Raw genomic sequence first — 10,950 nt, 5'->3', positions numbered from 1 at the left:
ATTCGATTACTAAAAAAAAAATTTAATTTTCTTCCCATAGTATTCTCCTGCTGTTAGGAATTGCTTTCCGTTCTGCAGCGCATATGTAGGCGGGCGGGTGGGTGAGCGCGTTATGTACCTATATATATATTTATACTATACATAAAAAACACGTCGTCTCCGTAGAGTCTGCGGCAGTCGGTCGGCGTGTATTATACCGGTTTTGCTTAAGGTGAACACCGGTAGTTGAGAATGAAAAAAAAACGAATTCATTGGATAAAACGCGTTATATAGGTACTTGTACACATTATAATTATCTGTATACCTATATATATACGTCGTGTGTAAGCACGCGTATAGGTAGTCATATTATCGAATTACCCGTGGTGACGGTCGGAAACGTGTCATAAAATATAATAATCGAATTTTTTTTGTCTTTGAATTATTACTTTGTCGGAGGGTACCTATTGCAAAAAAAAATTTGAAAATAATAAAAAAATTTGATGTGTTTCCGTTTTTGCTTTTTTTTTTTGACGGCGTGCCGACCCGCATTTATACACATCACACACACACAAGCCCATACACAATACGTTTCTGATTGTGTAAATGTATATTATGTACCTACGATTATTTATTCCAGACGACAATAATGCCGGTACCTGCGTCTGCCAGCATGCCGTCGACCAAATCAAAAAAAAAAAAAACTGAAAAAAGGTCACCACCTCGCACACGGTCGGATTACGTTTTATTTGTTCTCCTCCGGTGCTTTTTTTTTCTACACACGCGCCGCGAGCTCTCGCAACACACGCTCGCCGAGCACACCCATAAAAAGAGTATAAAAAAACCGTAATGCTCATACACACACGCACACACGATTCCCTTGATTACTCGAACGGAATTCTAAAAAGCGGATAATAATATGATAATATATCATATTATGTGTTCATCCGTCATCTACCGTGGATTACGCGCATATGGGTAGTGCGTACACGACTATACAGGAAGACGAGGGAGAGGAAGGAACAACCTCGGTGTAATAATAATTATAAAATCTAAAACCTTTATTATTACTATTATTATTATCGTGTGCATTATCAACGTACGTGCGCCAAAATATCCTCGTCTCGTTATACGCGATTTACTCTTTACACGCATCGGTGGCGGGGGATCGTTTTTGTGTCTACCTGTATATTAGGTATTATCAATCTAAAGAAGTTCTAATTGTTGTCGCCAAAAAAGAAGAAAAACTTTGCAGATTATTTAAATGTTTTACACTCAGTGATTTTTTAGCATCTTCGTTTAGATATAGGTTTATCCGGTTCAGGTGCCTTTTTTCATTTTGTACCTACCTATATATTCAGAGCTGAAAAAACAAACTTCACATTCGTCTACACTATATCGAGTGTCACGAAAATTCTGACGACAAATGTTTACTTTTCCATCAATCGATTTCAAAAATAACATACAACCCATTAAAAGGATGTACGACTGTACATTCAAAACCTCTGCTAGCAGCGCGAAGTCACTCGGCTATGCAAGATAATATTTATTTAACCACGACGTGAATATAGACGCTCGGAACAAGTAAAGTTTAATTAGTTTACGAGTTTACGACCGATTTCCGGAACGAGAATTTTTTAGGACATTGTCTGTCGACGCGTCTGCGTTATTTGTATACAAACATAATATTATAATATATAATAATGGTAATAATGTGAGCACGACGCGCTTGTTGTATGCCGAGCACACATTATAGTAACAATGATGTTATACACCATGTACATGAAATATGTTTACTTTAGGGCCAGAAAATGTTTAGAAAATATAGTCAATAATAACATACATAATAGCTGATGTAGACGAACCTAATAAGTAATAATAACGTCAAGTTTATTTCGTCGTTCCGTGTTACTCGGAAGATGTGAGAACGCATATTTTTACATAACATAAAATTATTATTGTGTAGGTATACCAAGAAAAGTTAGAATGAAGTAACAAAGTTAGTGGAATCACTTTTCCAGCTGCTGCCTGTGTAAACCTGTAAATCGACGTGGTTCGTCGAAATGAAAAACTGAATTCCTAGATAATTATGAAATATCGTGAAAATCGTTTACGTTTCATGAAGAAAAGTATGCTATAACATTATAAACCTGTAATATTATACTATTAAAATTCAAACACAATTTTAATTAACAAATATTCAGGAGTATATCCTATATGATGAACGGCTAACAACCCTTTGCTGCTATTATTCATCATCATTATTTTAATTATAATAAAGTTGTTTGACGCGTAGGTAAATTATCCTTATAAACGTATAGGTAAGTATATATAATATATTTTTAATTGTATTTATTTTCATCTACAACGATGATGGGCGTCCGTGCACTTACATTTTGAAACCAGGTATTTTCGATCTCCATAACAATCATGCTGGGAAAAACAAGATATAAATATGCATTTTCCGTTTTTCAAATTTTTCATTTTGTTTGGAGAAAACGTTTTTTTTTTTATTTTAATCATTAACGATGCACCACCCGTCCGCAGCAGGCAAACGTTTTGTATACCATCTCCATTATAAACGAACGTTTCCTGTTATACTAGCAAGATGAAGATTAGAGCGAAAAACTGTGGTCGTTTTTAAATGATTACCGGCGTCCGGCGTAGGTACACGATTTAAATGATCTATAGTCTATAACTATACACAAATATAAAACGGAATAATACATGGCCATATAATATGCGTACACCGTATAGTATCGTACGGCGGACACGAAACGCGTTATTGTCCAACGAGTACAATATTATATAGATTTTCCACTGCGTACATCATTATTTATACAGAGGTACGTCTTCGTAAACGTTCCGTCCCGACATGTGTGTGACAAACACACAAACACACACGCATTTAACGACGACTTTGCAGCGGGTCCGGCCATAGGGTCCGCCGATCGGCACACATTGTAAACACCGAACAAACGTCATATTCACGCGCACATAATATATTATATTATACACCTATAGGTACAATACAAGACGTGTAGAATATAATGTAATGTTATATACGCGTTGGGTCGTGATGCGTGTCGGCCGGCACAAAGGATCGCGGGTCTTTGGCACGGGCGTTTTCCGTAGAAATCGTGCACTCGAAGACAACCGCGCACCCCCCCGCAGGCGTTAAAATCGCTTCTCCGACACAACCTCCTATACGACGGTTTTCCGGGAGAACGCGCTCGCGTCATCTGTACACTATTATTACCATAATATGCGTATATTGTGTTATCGTCGTCATTCGCCTATTACTGCCCGTTATCAATCAAATGTATTATGTTACATACTTGTGCGCGGAGTGTCTATAATAATATAACAACGTCAATCGATGCGCTTATATACGATAACGTACGATAACTCCCACGTGTCAACTGCTGCGTGGCGAGGCAAATAGGGGTGGGGTTTTAAGGCCTAAGCCCCCCCAAAAAATGTCAATGGCCCCCTAAACATTTCCTACATTTTGTTTTAAGCTTATTTAATATTATCAAAGTAAGACTTTAGTCTCCCCGAATCCCAAACGCTATTTGCACCCATGGGTATATACGACAGCGGAAGAGACAAATGATGCAGTCACTATAACGCAGAACTTTCGACCGCGCGGGACTTGGCTCGAAACTTTTTTCCATGTATCCTGCAGCATGACGTGCTATCGCGGTGCGGTTTGAATCGATTTACACATTTTATATTTATATTTTTTTTTTGTTACCAACACGACGTTCGAATAAAATGTCCGCCGTCGATCGGACGATCGTAAAACGGGGTCGGTGTTTATAATAATACGTATAAGGCGGCGAACGACGCTGTCTCGCGTATATATTATATGCGCAGGTACACTCGAAAACATATATATATATTTATATGCCAATTTCAAAAAGGTGTTACAAAAAACACCGTGAGACCATAGAATTGATTTAAAGAACCGTAAAAAGCGCTTTCGAATTATTATCATCATAAGCTATAAACACACTCAATATACATGCGCCGCGGTATATACATGCGAGTTATAAAAGTCACGTCCGTCGCAATTAACTATATAATATACAGCGTACACAAAAGTAAATCGATCGTATACAATATAATAATTTATACGCAAGCATCCGCGGCTTCGGTAACAGGTTTAATCGAATTTTGTAACGCGTATCAAATTCTTAAATATGTAAAAAAAAAATTACACGAGACGTACTATAACGGCCGGCGGGTGAGATGCGCGGAGTGCAAAACAGCAAAACGGATAAAATATTTGAAACATTGTAAAGTCGTTACGAGTTTGCGACACGACTATACGCGAAATATGTGTAGGTTAGGTACGCGGCCGGTGCTGATGTATTTACGCGATTAATATTATATTGATACATATTTAATAATACGACGGAAAACTGCGAATAGTTAGGCGTAAAATCCATCTAAATTTTTTTCGCATTACCCGACAATTGAGCGCGCGCCTTCGCACCCCCCTTCTAGAGCCGCCGCCGTTTTATGTTTCCGATATATATATATATATTATATATTATATACATAATATATTATGATGTTATCGTGCGCTCGCGGGATAACCACATAACGTTATACCGCACACGCACACCCGCACGTATATATGATATATACGAAGTACTATTATATATACCACATAATATGTACCACCTATATATTATATTATGTATAGGTAGTCACCGCGTATAGCTGTACAGCCTACGACATTATATACATATTATGTATCATATATAATATATATTTTATACGTGTGTATACGGTATATGCGGTGTGCGTATCTAATTCGAAATGCATTTCTCGCCGCAACAGCAGCTCGCAGCAGCCCACCGCCGCCGCCTGCACAACGGCCGGTTGCACGGAAATAATGGGCCTCCACAGCCGCACTCGCACCGGGACACTCGTACAATATATTATAATATATATATATATATATATATATAACGTATACCGAGGCTAATGCGTACATTAATTACGGGATCCTTATCTGGGTGTATGCGTGTGTGTGTGTGTATTATCGCGGCCATCCGAAACGAACTTTTAGTGCGTGTGTCGTTGTACATATTATTATTGTACGCCGCTCCGACGACGTACATTATATATTATAGCAGTCGTATATTATAATAGTAATAATACTGACGATGATGACGATGATAAAAAGGCGGGCGATGATTTTCGGCTCGCGGACTTCGCCGTGTGTACGTCATAATAATATAATATTCGTTTTGCCGCACATTACGTTGTACACGGTATATAGGTTAAAAGCGCTGCTTTCGTTTTCCCGCGACTGCGAAACGCACGCGAATCCGACGACGCCGTCGATAAATCACCGCCGCGGAATTTTCCGCGCACGCTGCCACAGCTGCAGCACCGATACACGGGTATTTACACGATTAATCGTTCGACATAAATCTCGCGAGCGAGCGTTTGACTCATATTTCTATACATATATACACCTCGCACGTAAACAACAATATTGTATACAGGGCGATCCACCGAGCATGCTCGGCCCAGCATTTAACCCTTTAGTTATATTATTATATTCAAATATTATATTATTTTTGGAGCTTTTGAGCGGTATATAGACATATTATAGTATTATACCCCTAACTACTCGAGGGCCATATTTTTAATTAGTTAAATAAGTATTTTATACCATCTGCAGTGAGGAAATGTCCTGTGGCGATGAGTAAACTTCTTTTTATTAAAACAAATGACAACCGTTCTTTTTTACAATAAAAAAGACTAAGCAGATGATTTCGTTTCGAAAAAGGGGGGAAAGTAAGTAGACATAACCCCTCTGCTGTTCGGTAGTAGTCGAGTGTACCTCGTCATTGAGTAAGCATCGTAATGCAGGTGTGTTAAACTTGAATTCAATCATTATAAATTTATTGTATTCGAAGAAAAACGATTATAAGCAAAATTTGTCTAGGTTACCAAATAATTATTTTATTAACAAATGTTTGTATTTTATTTTAGTTTTTCTCGATTATTTTAGAAAGTACTGGTAGAGTTTTTCCATTTTTACCTCACAAAAGTACCAACTATGGATTCAATTAGCTACAATAACCCTATTTGAGAGTTGATAATCGCTACGCTCTGAATCTAAAATCTAAAATAGATGTAATATAGGATCTAGTATTTATCATACTCGGGCAATTGTTTACAAATTATATTATAATGTTGATAGATAAATACTTATTTTAAAATTATCAAAGCCAATCTCTCGAATCCATTGCCATGGACTTTTATATGAATATAGGGCTATACTTATCAAAAATAGACGTTGATATCGCCAGAGGACACTCTGATAATTGCTACAGACAGAAAAGGCCTAATAATTGAAAATATCGTCTTTAAATGGACTTTGAGATTCCAAAAAACAGAATTTGAATAGATTCGTTGTTGAAGAAATAACGGGGGTGAGCATACATGGTGAATTCAGCTGTACCGACATTACGCGTCTGTATATTTGCACGCGTCCCTTTTTCCAGAGCATTGGGTGCGTTTTCCGCGGTTTTATTTTTTACGTACCTACTTATCGTATTTCATAACGTTATCCGTCATATTCTAGCTAACCAATATAATATATATATATATAGATATATAAATTATAAATATCTCCTCCGAACCCTAATCCAACCGATGATAAAACTATATCACCCGGACGACAGCGATATTTATATTTTTATGCATGCATAATACATATTATATTGTATACCTTAATGTTATACAGGTTGAACATAAAAGAATCCACCGAATATGAAATGCTATATTATCGTCTATATGGCTATATGTATTGGCAACAAAACAACGTAGGCTGCCGCTTTTCCAATATCATTGGAAAGGAAAATTTCTTGGTTTCCGACACATTGCTAGCATACATCAAGAAACTGATAATGAAAATAACAGCAGCTATATTCAATCAATAAGGTTGAACGTGTTTTACTATAGCACCATCGTATTGTATACTGGGACTTCTCGTGACTGTCACATTGAAGTATTGAACAATATTTTCAGTTGAAACAGTATATGCCAACAAATAATAATTTAAAACATACTTTTTAAATAATTTATCAACCGAGACTAACTTGTTTTTTTTTCTTATAAACAAAGCATGATGGTTAAAAATAACTTATAATATGGGTACCTACTTGTATATACCTATTACATGGAATATATACAGGTTCTCCGGTGAGGAGAATATACTCATTATCCATAGAGAGGGACACGCCGCCCGGACAAAAACAGGTTTATTGAGTTATACCTATAAACTAAAAAAAATATTAAAAACCATGAGATTAATGAAAATAAAATGTTCAAAAGTCAAAATTTTCACAAAAATAAACCCTATAAAATGGCCATCTTCAACTGTTTCAATAATAAAAAAATTATTTTAAAAATTAAAAAATAAAATATGTGTAGTTCTTGTCTCTGTGAGTCTAATACAAAAAACCCAATTTATGATATATTTATTATCTCAGGATATATGGCAATGGGTGAATGTCCCTCGCGGGACACCCTGTATATGAAAAGGTTCCTACGTGATAGATGTTAATCTTTGACGCACCTGGTTTTTCTTTGAAATTCAAACGTTGTTCCCCGACACATTGATAAAAATCTTCAAGACCGCTCTGCACCCCATCTTAGATATAGGTACAATCAGACCACAATCCAGATGACAGTATTATAACCCTGTAACGTGGTCAGTATATTATACGATATCCGGGGAGAGTCGTTATTCGTTGGACCCTGCAGATAGGAATAGTTTTTTTCCAAACATATATTTATTTATTTGATCCATTATCAAAACCCACGCCATATCTCATCTTATTTTAACGACAGGGTCAGATTGAAAAAAAAGATCTTTAAGTAAGTAACTTCAATCGAAAATCATCAATCCATCATCTATAGTATAATATATTGTTATATACTTAAATAGATATTCGCATAATTATACTCACAAACTTGGACGCCTCGTAGCCTCTCACTGATCGGTGTCCGTTGAGAACTGCCATGTATTATAAAACAAGACTGGCTTCACAATGCTAACAATCAGTAATCACCATTGGCTGTCATCAGTACTATTATTACCTTCCCTGCATACATATAATATTATATACACATTCATAATATACATTACATGTTGCAACCCCACAGGCCCACAGTCTACTGCCTGCCACGATAGAAACGATATTAATATAATTACAAGACATATTATACTATACAATCGCGCCTATTTTGAGGAGTTACATACTTGTATAATAACACACACTTATAATAATATTATGTATAATTAGTCATATATGGTTTAATATTATTTATGCGTGACTATAATATGCACGAAGACGACGATGTGGTAGTTATTCATGTTTTAAATTCGAAAACGAATGTATATAATATTCAGAAATTATCTCGCTTTGTGTTTCAATAATAGTATTTTATTTTTTGATAAAAGGTCACAGTAGTTGTTCGTGCGCGTCGTTATTGTCGGTTATATATTATTATTATGATATCATAACTCATAAGCATATTACACTTACACATGGTGATGTGATTGCTCATAATTCGATTAACAATATTAAAATCTATAAGTCTGATATATGCGCACCTATAATGATGCAGACTGTAACCTAAGAATACAGTTGCAATAATAATAATTAAAAAAAAAAATAGTTGATTAGAATTAAATGATTTTGATGTGCATAATAGTTCCTAATGATATGAGAAAAAACAAATTCAATCGTTTTTCATTAATTTATTACTTCAGAATATCTCATTAATCTAACACGTGTTTCACATAAGCCTAATTAACATGATTCGAACTACCAAGCACGATATAAAATATGTGTTAGTGATATTTTTTTTCCAACAGACTTCTTATTAGGAACAGTAGGCACTCTATTTTTTGAACGTCTGCAACAGAGCTGAGACAAGCGACGTTCGGAGGAAATTGGGAAGGCATTGTTAAAGATTGATTTCCCACGATTTAAACATCCTGCAGAAGTTGCTTTAGTAATAATATTATTATGGTACACATTAAATATTTCATACAATAAAAACAAACAAATGCAATTATAATATAATATAATCGGTACCTATATGATTCAGGTGGAAATGCGTAAAAAAAAAACTAAATATTGTTTGAATAACGAACTACAGTACACGATTCAAAATTAATATGTCGAAAACAATAATTCGTTTACCTGACACTTTTCATTTTTTTTTTTCGTTCCATAGTCGTTACAGTAAAACGCGCGCCATTCGTAATATTCCTAACGAATTCGCGTTAAACAACACCAGGCCGTTATACAATTATGTTTTCAATGTACGTGACTAAATTATATTCTATGCATAGAGTTCTACGGCTATGTGTATACAATATTCACCCGCATACATATACAGTGGATATACGCTTTATATATGCGGTAGAAAAATACATAAATTGCACGTACCTACCCTGAAATTTCCCTTGTGCACGCATCGTATTATTGTAATCGATCAAAAATAATGAATACGTGATTGTTACCGAGAAACGTTGCCAAAAAAGCGATTTGCCAAGCACACGTCGTTTCCAATGGCACATACATAATACACGCGTATAATACCTACCTATACATAATATAATATATAGCATTATTCACTATATAATATATTATTTTTACTACACACGAGTTCTCACGAAAACTATTTAAACAAAGGAAAAACTGTACACGCATTTTACTCGTATATAATATATAAGTGTGTGTATTATATTATTATCGTCGGACTTGGACGCGACGGAACCACCTAGAATTATTATTTCTATATCGACAGTTTTCACGTGCGGCGTTTGGTGTTGTTTTTTTTTCCCAATACCATTGTCAATTAGCATTCAAATTGCGAATCGGCAACCTTCACCGCATTAGAAACAAAAAAAAAATGAATTAAATTAAATCAAAATAAACTGCGCGTATAGACTATGCCCATATAGACATAATAATATAATGTTTTCTAATACCTATTTATATATTATAAACACCGTGCAGTCGTATTTCATATGTTTTTCATTTCTGTACACGCACAACCGGTTCGCAAATAGGAGAAACACACGTGATTGGTGTGTTAAACACTAAATATTATGGTGGTTTCAGGTCTATAATATAATATAATGTTGAACAGTTTTGGCATTAGAGTAAAAATTTTGCTATAGACACAATTTGAATTTGCATTCGGATGGTGACGAGCGGGGATCGACTAAAACAAAAATGACGTTACAATATAGAAAGTTTCTCTGTAAAAAAAATAGTATATAATAATTACTACATAATTAAAACTTATGCTGCAAGTACAATATTACGCACGCATAAGGATACCACGAAGCGTATATGACATGGAATGCTAATGGTCTGAGAAAAACACGCGCTCACACTGTATATTTTAATAAGTTATATTAACAATATATTTTATATTATGCAAACTCAATTTTCGGATTTATCACGTCGCCGCAGTTTTATAATATGCCTTATTATTATACCTAAACACATTAAATTAATATGTGTATCGACGGCCGAAACCGAAGTGATTACCATAATGTATTACATTGATTACTAAAAAATAATTAGGAAAATAATCGCTTTTACATTTACATAACATACTATAGGTAGATTATATTATTATATACGAAACGTACATGCATATTATTACGATTATTAATTATTATCATTATTATACTGATTACTGAAGAACCGCGCGGCGTTCTCTCGATTTAGGGTCACGTAGTTTCAAATTCGAAGAAATAGTTAGGTGTTTGCAATTATATTGTTCAGCTTATATTATGGACGAGCTAATCACGTATTAAGTAGGTATACTAACAAAATATAATATACATTTAATAATATAATAATAATGATAATACGAATATTGCAAGAGCGAAATTTACTTTTTTTTTTT

At 34.9% G+C, this 10,950-nt stretch overlaps 1 long non-coding RNA gene across 1 annotated transcript; it reads right to left on the bottom strand.

Moving 5' to 3' along the window:
- Positions 1 to 2,373: 2,373 nt before the first annotated feature.
- On the bottom strand, positions 2,374 to 10,950 carry LOC115033911. The gene is made up of 2 exons (XR_003839262.1): positions 7,589 to 10,950; positions 2,374 to 7,292 (listed from the first exon to the last, which is right to left on the bottom strand). It is a non-coding gene; the product is annotated as an uncharacterized LOC115033911 (long non-coding RNA).

This window comes from Acyrthosiphon pisum, chromosome A1 (assembly GCF_005508785.2).
Source record: "Acyrthosiphon pisum isolate AL4f chromosome A1, pea_aphid_22Mar2018_4r6ur, whole genome shotgun sequence".
Classification (NCBI taxonomy): Eukaryota; Metazoa; Arthropoda; class Insecta; order Hemiptera; family Aphididae; genus Acyrthosiphon; species Acyrthosiphon pisum.
This window is presented reverse-complemented; position numbering and strand designations above follow the sequence as displayed.